This window comes from Pseudorca crassidens, chromosome 11 (assembly GCF_039906515.1).
Source record: "Pseudorca crassidens isolate mPseCra1 chromosome 11, mPseCra1.hap1, whole genome shotgun sequence".
Classification (NCBI taxonomy): Eukaryota; Metazoa; Chordata; class Mammalia; order Artiodactyla; family Delphinidae; genus Pseudorca; species Pseudorca crassidens.
Genome location: NC_090306.1, coordinates 9,603,118 through 9,616,203, shown reverse-complemented (window position 1 = coordinate 9,616,203; position 13,086 = coordinate 9,603,118). Strand labels below are relative to the sequence as shown.

At 44.5% G+C, this 13,086-nt stretch overlaps 1 protein-coding gene across 7 annotated transcripts in view; it reads left to right on the top strand.

Annotated features, from left to right (window-relative positions):
* DUSP16 (dual specificity phosphatase 16) overlaps positions 1–13,086 on the top strand; it is a 177,392-nt gene that overhangs the window by 116,366 nt on the left and 47,940 nt on the right. The window lies entirely within an intron of this gene.

The following is a 13,086-nucleotide window of genomic DNA, read 5'->3' as shown; positions in this document are numbered from 1 at the left end:
TAGTGCTCTGTGATGCTTACGTGTGTTGATAGCAAATGTGATAGGTTTCTTTTGAACCTATTTGGGAATCTAGGCAGAAGGATGAAACAGTAGAGCTGTACGAACATTATTCTTAGGCTCTATGCCATGGACTACATTTTAGATGAGATGGTGAAATTGGATATTGTGGTTTTTAAGTCAGTGAGTTACTTAATAGACAGGCCTGTGGTCCGCTTTACACTAAGTTCACTTGTGGCAGGCATACTGTATTTGTAATCATTTTGCTTTTAATTTTAATTTTGAATATATGGTCTTTGATACTGAAGGTTACATTTGGAAAAGGAACATTGCCCTGTACTAAGCCGTATATACTTACATTGCTTTGTCTGGAATGCATTTGCAGGCCATGTGCCTTGGAGCACGGTTGTCACAGGGATGTGTAATTACATTTTAAAAATCTCTTTAATTTTTTCAGACTACTGAGTCACTGTTGGATAAATCCCATGATTCTGTATTAAAACTTATTTTGGTTAATGATTCCTACAAAATAATTTTTACTTAGCTAATGCAGAGAATAGGCCCCAGTACCTCGACTTCCAAATCTTCTTTCCTTCTCTGAACAGCATGAGAATGACATGAGTTATGACTGATTAAAACTATATAGTTTTAATTTTCTGTTGCAAAAGTTTTATATACATATACACTCATATATAATGGAAAATTGGGAAATTACTGAAAAATATTCAGTATATAGAAGCAAGTCACCCATAATGCCAACATCGGACTTCACCTCTGCTTACATTCTGCTTTACATAATTTTGACCTTCTACTATGTCTAATTCTTTTGGTTTCTCAACAGGCCCTGACTAGTAAAACTTGAACTTGTACATGTTGCTCATTCTGCTTGATATCGGTTCATCTGAAGCAAGGACAGAATGGGTATTGAGATATTTTCAGATGATGTCCTCATGGTGGAATAATTTAATAATGAAGTCTCAGCAGCCCTTTGCATGGGCACTTTCAGTCAGGAAGTACGCTATTTCATGAAGGTGTTTTGTGCCCGGCGTGCTGCCTTGGATTTTGACCCTCCCAGCCTCTTGGATCTTTCTTTTCCTGTCAGATTTTACAGTCACCCTCCTAGGCAGAGCCCATCCTCAGATCACTAGAACCGTAAAGGTGATAACTGGTTAGTCTCCTTTCTCCTGTTTTCTCCTTTCAATCCCTACAAGGCTCCTAGAGAGACATTCCTCTGTGATGTTCTCCTGTTCTGCTCCTGAAGCTCGCGGTGGCTTCGACGGCTGTAGACGTCCAGGTGTGTCAGCAGCGGCCCTTCCTACTTCACCAGCTTATCCGTTACTCGCCGAGGCAGTCTGTGCTCTGGCCGGGAAAAGCTGTGCACGGCCCCTCCCTCTGCCTTTGCTCCTGCATTGCCTTCACCTGCAGTTTTCTTCCCTCTTCTCTCTTGCAGTTCATGTCCCTGTTTTCCTTCAGAACGCCGGGAAGCCTTCCTCTCTGAGCTGCTGTACATCTGCCAGCACATTATCATTTTGTGTTTGTCCAAATGTCATTTTTTAAAACTATTTACTCAACCATTTAACATCAGGGACCTGCCATCTCTTCTGTTTTTCCCACAGTGCCCTGCATTGGTTTAGACATCTAAGTTAATTTAACTTAAACCAATACAGACTTTGGTATTTTTCAGAGAGGGAAAGTGAGGCTTTGGTAGGAAGGTGTTCCCTGCTGCATGCGGCATGCCGGCACCCGACCGGTGTCACGCCAGAGTTGATGGAGGGAGAAGATGACAGAACAACGTATTAAAAAAGAAAAAAAAAATAGCAAATAGAAACATCATCCTCTCCAACTTTCATCATAGAGCAAGTATTTTGTGAGAAATTTCTTTTTTTTTTTTTTTTTGGCCCTCATGGTTATTTATTTTATTCTGTGGGTTATAATCCATTACTATTTATTTTGCTATTCAAATTGTGCGGGAAATCCTTTTTTAAAAATTAGCCAATAGAGTCACTGGGAGCAGAGCTAAGAGGCCGGCCGTCGTTTAGGTCTCCTCTCTGCCTTTTCTTCTTTCTCTTGGAAGGTCCTCGGGCTGGGGTTTGTGCTCACCCAAGGCTGGGGGTGGAGGAAACAGGCAGGGTGGGCGGGGATGCTGCTGACACAGGTGCCGGCAGGCTCCGGATGAAGACAGCTCTGTCCACACGTGCAGCACTTGCTTCCTGCTTCAGACCCAAGCCCTCCGTTACAAAATAATTCAGATCTTGTTAGTTTCTAAATAATCTGGTGGGAAGACACTGAGCGTTTGTATTGTCTTCCTCTGAGGTTTAGGTAGGGATTTAACTTTTAGTGTCTAGATCATCAGGGCATTTGAGGGCTAGTGAAAATGTAAGATCCCGAAGTAATCATCTCTACTCAGTACGACCACGGATGAAATAACCTCACTGGAAAATTTTACCTCTCTCCTCCGAAATACAAGTTTTTATTCTAAGGTAACAAATAATCAGAAGATTTTAAAGGTTGACAAAACACCTGAATCCACGGAAGTGTGGGTCAAAGCAGGCTGGAGCAGTGATGACTCTTCACTGTAACAGCAACACATGTAGGGCCTTGGCAGTTCCCCCCGAAAAAGAAAATTAATGATTAATGATAAGGGGTAAACCTTAGAAAGGAAGAGGCTGGGTTTTAATACCAAGGAGAGAAATTAAGGTGAATGTGAAGGGAGAGAGGGAGTGAGAAAGAAACATCAAGGCATCTGAGCACCGGTCAGGGCACAGAAGTTGCCATTTGGTGATGTGTGTTAGAGCCAAGTTATAGGACAAAGATAGAAGGTGGAAAGGACAGAGCGGAAAAAGTAACTACAGGTGAGGACAGGACACAGTCAGGCTCCCATCTCGGGAGCATCTTGGGCTGCTCTGCGGTCTCCTTCTATCTTGTGGCGCTATGATTCTTCGGCCCAGGTCCTGGCCCTGTCACCCGCTTTGCCCTGTGGTGCAGCCTCCTGACACCAGTGACTCCCCGGGCCTCAGAAGGGGAAGCGTGAAGACAGATGCAGTGACTTAAATTAGCCCGGGAGCCTGGAGGGAACAGCGATGCTGCCTCTGCCCCTTCCTCTGCCCCTCCTCCAACCTCCCTCCCTTTCTTTCTTCCTTACCTGGTAGCGTAACAGTCCCAGAGGGGAATCCTGCAAATTCTGGGGCTGGCAGAGAAGCGGGAGTCATTGTCTTGGAGCAATGGAAATCCTCCACCACAAAGGAAATTGTCTGCTCACGATGCTTTTTGAGGAGCCATCGTCCAGGAGTTACATTTTAACTTGTCTGTTGGAGGATGCAGACTGACTCCTCAACGTGACTGCCCGATGATCACATCCGCCCTGCTACTCTGTCCTTGTCAGGGCAACTTGCTAAGACCTGAGATGCGCTGACGGCGATCTCATCATATCCCTAGATAATCCTTAGATGTTACGTGATCACAGGTGAGGAAACAACAGGCTGGAGGATGTGACTCTTGCTGTGACAGTTTTGCATCTTCGTAGAGGAGCTGAACTTAGGAACAAGGTCTCCTGAGTCTTGGTCCACAGGTTTGTTTTGTTGTGTTTTGTTTTGTTTAAACAATACACCATAAAACCTCGCTTGTTTCTAAGTTCCTAGGGTTGGTTTTGGCATCAAGGGGAAAAGAAACTGAGCCGGCCTAGGATGGAGGTGGTTGGCACAGAGAGACAGACAGGAGCCTGTGGTGGAGGATTTTGTGATTGTCGAGCTTCGTAGCTGCCGCTTTCACTGTCAGTGGAGCGGAGCAGGGGGCCGGCAGCTACCCCTGGCCTGGCTGGTGTCCCATTTTTGAGGCCCCAGGGTTATTTTTAGCCTCAGGGCCTTGGAAGCAGGTGTGGTCCAGGCTTGAAGGCCACGCCTGGAATCTGTTCAAGTCTTGTGCACGTCTGTTTAGGAGCTGAGGACAGTGACGGGGCCGCTTAGCGACTCTGTGAAAAGAATTTGTGCTTTTCCAGTGAGGAGTAAAAGTCACACGGTGTTTCATTTGCGATGCTTTAGGTAGGTTTGTTTTGGAAACTTTATAAATTGAAATACATTTTAAGAGTGGTAGGGAATATATTAGAAAGCTAACTACGAGTCCTTTGTATACAGAAAAAAAACCCTTGGGTATTAAAAGAGTTACACCTCAGCGGACCCTTTTTAAAAGTCCAGGTTTATAGCCACAAGTGTGTAATTTAAAATTTAATTTTTCTCACCCCCCCCAAACGTTATTGTTATTAAAATAATCCTTTGTAAGTCCTTTTGTGAAGTAGAGGTTCAGCTTTTTACCTTGAGAGTAAACATCAGCTTCCCTGTATCGCGTTTGTTGATATTCTTGCTTTGCCCAAACCCACAGTTTTTTGTCGTCGTTGTGTGTGTGTGTGTATACATTTTTTTTTTTTTTTTTTTTTGTCCGTGCCACGCGGCTTGTGGGATCTTAGTTCCCTGTCCAGGGATCGAACCTGGGCCCAAGGCAGTGAAAGCACCGAGTCCTAACCGCTGAACTGCCAGGAAATTCCCAGCCCACACTTTTCTTGACAGCGCTGTTCAGGAGGGCTAGAGCCCCCAGGACCCGGGTCTGCGTGGATGTCATGCCCTTTCTCTAACTTTTTTCTGCACTTTCCGATATTATGGGAAAGAAAAGAATATAATAAATGTTACCCTTACCCAAGCAAAACTATTATGACATTTTTGAATAAATATATGTTCGTGTGTTTGTATATATGCGGGTGTTTGAGGTTCTGCTTTACCTACTGTTCTGTACTTTGATTTTACTCTCTTTATATATCATGATTATCTTTCATTGTTGGTCATGTTTACTTTGGTCGTAATATCTTTAGTAATTTAGCTCTTTGTCAGGAAAGTACACCTGTTAGATAGTGGAATTTTGCTGTTTGGGGGTAGGTGGGCTAACTGTGGTGCATGGATAAAGATGACAAGTTTATATTAGCATTACCTACCCCCCTGAATACAGTAATCTCTCTTACAAAGACCTTGTGGTAAGGATTCGATACACCTTCTGACAAGGAGAGCTCCTTGAAAGCATTTTTCTTTATTTTAACGTAAACCTCCTTTGAATGATCTCCTTGTTGTATCGCTCTCTTCAAGTATGCGTCTTGTTCAGCATGTCTTTGATGTTTTCCTACATCCTGTTATAAAGCCAAGATTCTGTTGTTAGGCACTACCCATTTGTGGAGTTGGAAGAATTGTATTAAATTAGCATTAATAGTAATCTTCCTTGTTACAGTGTTTCTTTTTATTTCTTTGCCAAGTAATGCACTAACATAGGAGCCACAGCTTCTTCCTTTGTAGTTTTGAGGAAGAAACTATACTAAACTTTCTTGTGTGTTTGTGTGTGTGTGTATATATTTTACGCTTAAGTTAAAGGTTCAAGTGACTAAAACTGCTTCATTTCCAAAAGATATAACCATAGTTCTGAAGGAAGACTGAACACCTGCCACATCTTTTCCTGGCATTTGCCCAATTCAGCATTACCTTGGTCAACATATTCATTGGCCTCAAGCCCTCACATAGAGAACTAGTCTCCCAGGCGTCCACGTAGCCATCTTCCACCTCCCTCATGGGCTTTACTTGACCATCAGAGCAAGGACTTCTCTGACTACTCTGTTTAAGACTTTAACCCCTCCACCTCCGTTCTCCTTCTTCTTTCCCTGCTTAATTTTTTCTCCACGGCACTGATCACCATCTCTCACGCGACACGTTTTGCTGTTGTTGCTGTTTATTGTGCATCTCGTCATTCAGTTAGAAACTCCAGGAGGACAAGAGATTTTGCCTCGTTCGTTTTGGTTGCATTTCCACAGCAGTGCCTGACACTTATTAGGTGCCCGGTAACCATTTGTTAGTTGACTGAATGAGCTGCAGTAGGCCTGACAGATGCTCGGGAAAACCAGGATGTACCAATTATTCCCCAGCTAACATTCTGAATCTCTCCTCCCCTGCCTCCAGGCCAGCTTTATTGCAAATATCCTGGCACAACGGGTTCTCCTCAGCTCTCAGATTAAACCAACCTCTGGCCACATTCCTCTTGCCAGCCACTCCATCCAGGGGTCCTTCATTCCCACCCCCTCAAGACTACTGCTTCTGGGGGTGTAGAGTCCGTCGTTTTCAGGCAGGGTGCCAGGAGGAAGCTTTAAGTGCAGAAGGGTAAGTGAGGGAGCCCTGGGGCAGGAGCGTGTCGGGGATGGATAACTGGCGTGGAGGCAGGAAGGAGGGGGGGGGGGAGGGGGTGGAGTGGGGCAGAGAGCTCAGGTGGGTCAGGGAGGCGGAAGCTGGTAGAACAGGTGACCATGAACGGGAGGCTTCCGTTGAGCCAGTTCCAGGAGCGCAGTGCCCTTCCTCAGCAGAAACTTGGGGAAGGCTTCTCCCAGATCTGGACTCTGCCTGGGCCGGTCTGTGTCTGCAGCAGAGGCCTTGTATCGGGTCTCTGAAGGATGGCTACTCTTCCAGCCTTTGTCTGTGGACCCTTGAGATGCGTGTAAACAGCCTGAGCCTCTGATGAGAGCGGGTTCTTCCTACGGTGCTGTGAGTTGCTGAGAGACGGTCGTTGGATTTTTCCAGTGCTGACAAATGTCTCCACGCCTAGCTCTGCCTAGACAGTGATTCAAGCAACCTCTATCCCGTTATCGCCACCACTAGTCAGGTTGCGTCCTCTATGCTGGGGTAAGAAAATATGGCCAAGGCAGGAATAGGTGACTGAGAAGTGCATTAAGCTCGTGTAGCCCTCTTGGCTTTGGTGAGGATGGTTTCGGGGTTTGTTTTTGTTTCTTTATGGCATACGTTTTACCAAATACCAGACCTCAGAATTTCTGTCAGGGTTAACCCGCAGCGTGTGAGGCAGAGAAGCGTTAATCAACGTAGGATTAAAATGGTCCGAGTCCAAGATGCTCAAGCTTCCGGACATCATGGCTGCCTTTTTTCCCTTTTGATTTGTTGAGTTTTTTTTTTTTTTTTAATTTATTTATTCATTTATTTATTTTTGGCTGTGCTGGGTCTTCGTTTCTGTGCGAGGGCTTTCTCTAGTTGTGACAAGCGGGGGTCACTCTTCATCGTGGTGCGCAGGCCTCTCACTGTCGCGGCCTCTCTTGCTGCGGAGCACAGGCTCCAGACGCACAGAGCTCAGTATGTTGAGTTTTTCTCTTACTAATAGTCTGTGTGTAAGGCTCTGCTGAAAGCCTGTTTGGTGTATCCTGTTGCCTATTTCTTCAGTTTTACTGGAGGAAAAAAAAAATTTAAGACTGGCTTGTAGTTTAATAGCTAAACTACAAGCCAGTCTTAAACTTCTCACCTGATTATATGCTTTCCATAAATTCTCTGAGAATCTGAACTTGAGCTGAAGCCCAACCAGACAAGGCTCGGTCACTGTCCTCAGCTTTGGGGTCCTTTCCCCTTTCCTGAGAATTCCTTTGAAAAAGGAAGGTTTTAAAATGGAACTGGGGGGTGGGATGGGGGGTGGGATGGGGGGCAGCCTGTGGGCCCGGATGTGGGCACCGGGGCAGCTGTGCCGGCGACAGCCCCAGAGAGAGAATCGTGTGCGAGAAAGGGCCTCACCTCTTTCCTGGTGGGATAGACCCAGTGCAGTGTGACCCGCCGAGAAGCCAGGATCGTATCTGGGAAGTCGAAGAGAATAACGCCTCATCTGAGAAGAGGAGGGAGACGCTCACCAGTCATTTAAAAGCGACCTCGGTCTTGAAAACATTTGCTGGTTGGACACTAGCTTTAAAGGCTGCAAGTCAAGTAAAGGCTGCAGTCAAAACAGAACACTTTTCCTCTCTGCTGATTACTCTAATGGCAAACACTGGTTCTTAGCCCGTTGAGCTTTATTTCGTTCTTTTAATTACATTGATCATCAAAATAGTCTTAGACTTAGCAGTTCTCCCACATAACTAATTCAGTGGTATTCTTTAGTCCATTGATACTCTTGCGAAGTTGGATGTAGCGTGAGTTTGAAGAAATAACACTCTCCTAATTTCCATTATAAAGTCATAGATGCATTTCCATAGGTAACCGAATGGAATCTCAAACGTAAGTTACACAGAAAACCTTCAAATATTGTATGTTAGGGTGAAAGGTTCTTACACAGTTTATGTCAGTATTAAATGTTATAAAATGGGAAACGTAAATTGTTTGCTGAAATGTAAAATATACCACAATTGGCCCTTCTTTAGGGGATCTGCCCACGTTGTTCCCTGATGTGTGTATTTTGTTATGCTAATATATTGCCTCTGCCTCTCTCCATCTTTTCATAAATAAAGTCTTTTAAATCCTTTATTTCTGAAACTAGGATACTTTGTAAATATTTGTTTAGTGGACCTGGTTAAGGTTACTAGTCTTCGGTATAATAAATACTGACCTTTTTTTAAATTAAATTAAATTTAATTTTTTTAACATCTTTATTGGAGTATAATTGCTTTACAATGGTGTGTTAGTTTCTGCTTTATAACAAAGTGAATCAGTTATACATATGTCCCCATATCTCTTCCCTTATTTTTTTTTTCTAAATAGAAAACTCTCTTGTATGTATATAGAAGGGTTATGTCACTGTCTTCTGAAGGCTGGCTGCCTCCTAGATTTTCTCGATGGTGGACTAGGACGTCCCATCACCCTTCTCTTGAGAAGAGTGTCTCTGCTGCCCCAGCCCCATCTCCTGGGTAGCATCGTGGTCCAGGGCTCCCTCAGCACGATCCCCAGGCAGCCCAGAGGGCAGCCCAGGTGGGAGACCTTGAACAGCGCTCTGAGGTCTGCAGGGATGGGGTGGCAGCAGAGTGACGCGGCTGAAGGCCTTGACCTTCAGCGGCCCCATGGCCTCCATACAGGGAGCTTGTGGTGCCGCCCTCTCTTTGGCTGGGAACAGCCCAGGTTGCAGCAGGTTGTCCTTTAAGAGATAAATTTCGTGCTTCCTTGAACATGAGTGTCACATTTTACATTTCCCTTGAGTCAGAGTAGCTCCAGAGGATACTCTCCCATTAGGATGCCGTAAAGCAGCTTGCTGACCCTTCAAGCACATTGTCGTGAATTACTCCTCAGCCTTTTGGTCCTCAGGTAAACAGCCGATTGGGTGTAATGCTAGAGGAAAGGGGGAGCTCTCTTTTTTTTTTTTTAACATCTTTACTGGAGTATAATTGCTTTACAATGGTGTGTTAGTTTCTGCTTTATAACAAAGTGAATCAGCTATACATATACATATATCCGATATCTCTTCCCTCTTGTGTCTCCCTCCCTCCCATCTTCCCTATCCCACCCCTCTAGGTGGTCACAAAGCACCCAGCTGATCTCCCTGTGCTATGCGGCTGCTTCCCGCTAGCTATCTATTTTACATTTGATAGTGTATATATGTCAGTGCCACTCTCTCACTTCGTCACAGCTTACCCTTCCCCCTCCCCATGTCCTCAAGTCCATTGTCTAGTAGGTCCGTGTCTTTATTCCTGTCCTGCCCCTAGGTTCTTCAGAACCTTTTTTTTTTTTTTTTTTAGATTCCATATATATGTGTTAGCATACGGTGTTTGTTTTGCTCTTTCTGACTTACTTCACTCTGTATGACAGACTCTAGGTCCATCCACCTCACTACAGGTAACTTAGTTTCGTTTCTCTTTATGGTTGAGTAATATTCCATTGTATATATGTGCCACATCTTCTTTATCCATTCATCTGTTGATGGACACTTAGGTTGCTTCCATGTCCTGGCTATTGTAAATAGAGCTGCAGTGAACATTGTGGTACATGACTCTTTTTGAATTATGGTTGGGAGTTGTCTTTTAAGGTTAAGTATTTCTACATGTTTTATTTAGATTTCCAAAAGTGCATGTATGGGAGACCCATGGATATATAGGTTGTATTACATTCTAATTAAATTTGGAAAAAATCAAATTGGAGTATTTTAAGTGAAAGAAAAAGCAGGATGTGTAACAGTACTGTGTATCCAGTTGAACAGAGAAGGAAAAGGAAAAGAATATATAGTGTTTTATTCTATTTTCATTTTAAAAAATCTTTGGAAGAAATCAGAAGAAACTATTAACAGTGTTTACCAGTTAGAGGGCCAGGGAGGACCTGGGCAGGCGGAGGACAAGGGCGGGAGAAGGATTTTCAATGTGCTCATTTTTTTCACTTAAATGTATTTGTTGGACTTTGAATATAATGGCAATTTTAACAGCTTTATTGAAATATAGTGGACAAACATTGGATGGATAAAGTATATGTATTCATAGTGTGTATACAGTTTTCTATTTTTTATTTTTTTTGAGCCATGTGACTATACTCTGTATTAAAAATAGAAAGAAATTAATTAAAACTTTTAAAATTGTCTAAGAAAATAGGTAAATAGCAAAGCTGGCCTGCCCTGGGCTTTGCTATATGCACTTGGGCCCCCGTGTTCCATCTAAAAATTTGTATGCCTTCTGACTTCTTGAAGAGATTTTGGGGTAAGATGAGCTTGTTGGGGTGCCAACTATCAAATATTCTCCTGTCATCTCTTAAATCCTACTTGATGCAAGAGATTCCGAGAACAAAACTATCACAGATGCGTCCCTGATCTCAGCGTGTTGACCTTCTTCGGAAAGAACAGTGAATGGAGAGAAATTTCTAAATTAGAGCTGTAGCCTAGGATGCGGTCTTCCCCAGAATTCTGTAGCTGCAAGTGAACCAGGTTTAAGGCTGTTGTTACCTCACTTTCCACAGCCCCTTGGCAGCCTCGGCCTCCTCTGTAGTCACCTGGGACCTCAGAACATCAGATGTTGCGCATGAAGGTGCTGTCAGAGGGCTCCAGCTGGCCGCAGGACAATGTGAAAGACGTAACTTTATCCCCAGTTCACCTTCACTGTTTTGTTTCAGCTACATCCTCATGTCAGGGTCACTTTGACCAGACCTCTTCTTGGTCAGGGAAAGGGTCTTTTTCTATCCGGAACGACCGACTCTGGTTCTCTGGGGAGGAATGACCGTTTTCTTCCCGGTGAACCTGTTGGCCGCAGCCTGCCTTGGGTTTCAGTGATCTGGGCTTCTGAGAGTTGGCTGGGGGGAAGCAAAGATGAGAACTTTCTCACTCAGCTTTTGCATGTTTGCCGTCTTCTCCCTCCCTTTGTCCCTCGATCTGCTAACCCAGATAACTGCTTTGTCCTGCCCGGTTTGCACCACTGAGAGGAGCCAATGGGGCCCAGAGACTCAGGCCATTGTTGGCATCCACTTGCTCCCGTTCTCGGGTTTCCACTTTCTGCGCTGCCCGGGCTCCCGCGTGGACAAGTCACGTCACTCTGTCTCAGCGCGGCTTCATTGTGGGGACAGGTTCTTAGGAAAACAGGGTAACCCGGGAGTGGGAGCCCCGGTGAGGGAGTCAGGCCATCCGAGCCCAGGACCTTGCGTGGCTGTGAACTGTGTCACCGAGCAGTCAGGACTTGAGTCAGAAATACCCTGGGTAGGTGCTGTGCGAATGTGCATTCGTTGATTGAGTAGGACAAATTCTCTGCTCTGGTTTCTTCAGTCGAAGGTAGAGATGACTTTTGTGCTTCATTGCCATTAAGCTGTACTAAAAATAATACATCCGTATAATGAAGATATGAAATGGACAAATAATGTGTTATGTGGAGCTGATTTGTGAGACGTGAGGCTAGACGCGATGGCTTCTCAGGTGCCTTCTAACGCCGTGGATGTCTGGCTCCATGAGAAGCGGCACAGCCTGGCTGAAGCCGGACTGTAGCAGGATGGAATTGCCCCGTCTTTATCTGCTGAGGGATGCCTTTCAGATTCCAGATGCAAGGCAGCTCTGTTCACCATTGGCATCTTTACAGTATTTTTCCTCCTTTCTCTGTGTGATGACCAGTTGCTTTCTGACTTACTCTCTTTAGATAACTGACATAATTTCATCCTCAAAACAAACTTTGTGAGGAGACAAGGCCAATACTATATGTCCCTTTTAGAGATGAGGAAAGTGTGGTCAGAGGGGTTAATATGGTTTGTCCGAAGTTACGTAACAAGTACAGGGCGAGGCCACTCCTCTCTCTATCCTGTCTACTCCTACTTCTCCATGCTTCAGCTTCTAATTTCTAAGTCTGAAATTAGGAAACAGGACCCCATGATGTTTGAGGGGGCCTATCATCCTAATCCAAAATCAGTTAATCACATATGAATTATTCAGTATCTTAAATCATTTTTGGAACAAGGAGGATTTTACTAACTTGTAACAGTGTAAATTGAATATCTTATGTGCAGAACACTGTGGAAGGAAGAAATACAGTACAAAACGTCTGCCATCAGGTAGTTTAACCTCCAGAAGTCGAATGCCGACAGTGGACGTCTAGTTTTATGTAGTAGGGCATTTCCTATAAGCAGAGATGGACCGGGGAGATCGGAACGTGAGAATATTGAAGGTCTGGGTGCGGGCTTAAGCTCTGGGCACAAAACTCCAACTAGCGTTAACTAGGAAATGGTCTATCTTAGGAGTCTGGCAAGAATAAGTAAGCATCAGGTCCAGTATTAAGGGCTCTCGTATGCCTGGGTTGCTGACCTAGAGTCCAAGGTCAAGGTGTGAGATTTTCTGAGGCTGGGAATCAGTGAGTCTCTTAAAAATGAGGTACAAGAGGAAGCGAACTGGAAGCGGAGGACCGGCCAGGATCTTAGCTGTGAGTCGGCCTGGGGCAGAGTGGATGCCTCACAGGCCCCCAGCAGCTAGTTCAGCACTTGGTGTGACAAGTACATCAGTCATTGCCCCTCCTCTTCCTTAAAAGGCAGCCGAAATTTACAGAACCTCCCATTTTCCTGCCTCTTCTTCCTGAGGGTAGTTTCAAGGAATGCTCACAGCACACACACTCCATTTATCATAGTAATTCTCAAGCCATCAGGAAAGGTTTTTATGTCCTGACAACGTCAGATTGCTAACCTGATCTTAGGTGGTTGTTTTTTGTGCTATTTTCAAGAAATAAGCAAATAAAAGCGGGAATAAAAATGCTTGGACTGGCTTTTTACAGCTCTTTTCATTTCATACTGTAAGTCAAGTAGTTCTGGGCCCCCAGGTGATTATATATAATTCATGACTCTGTCTTGTTTTGTCATCTTTGAGTTTTTATAT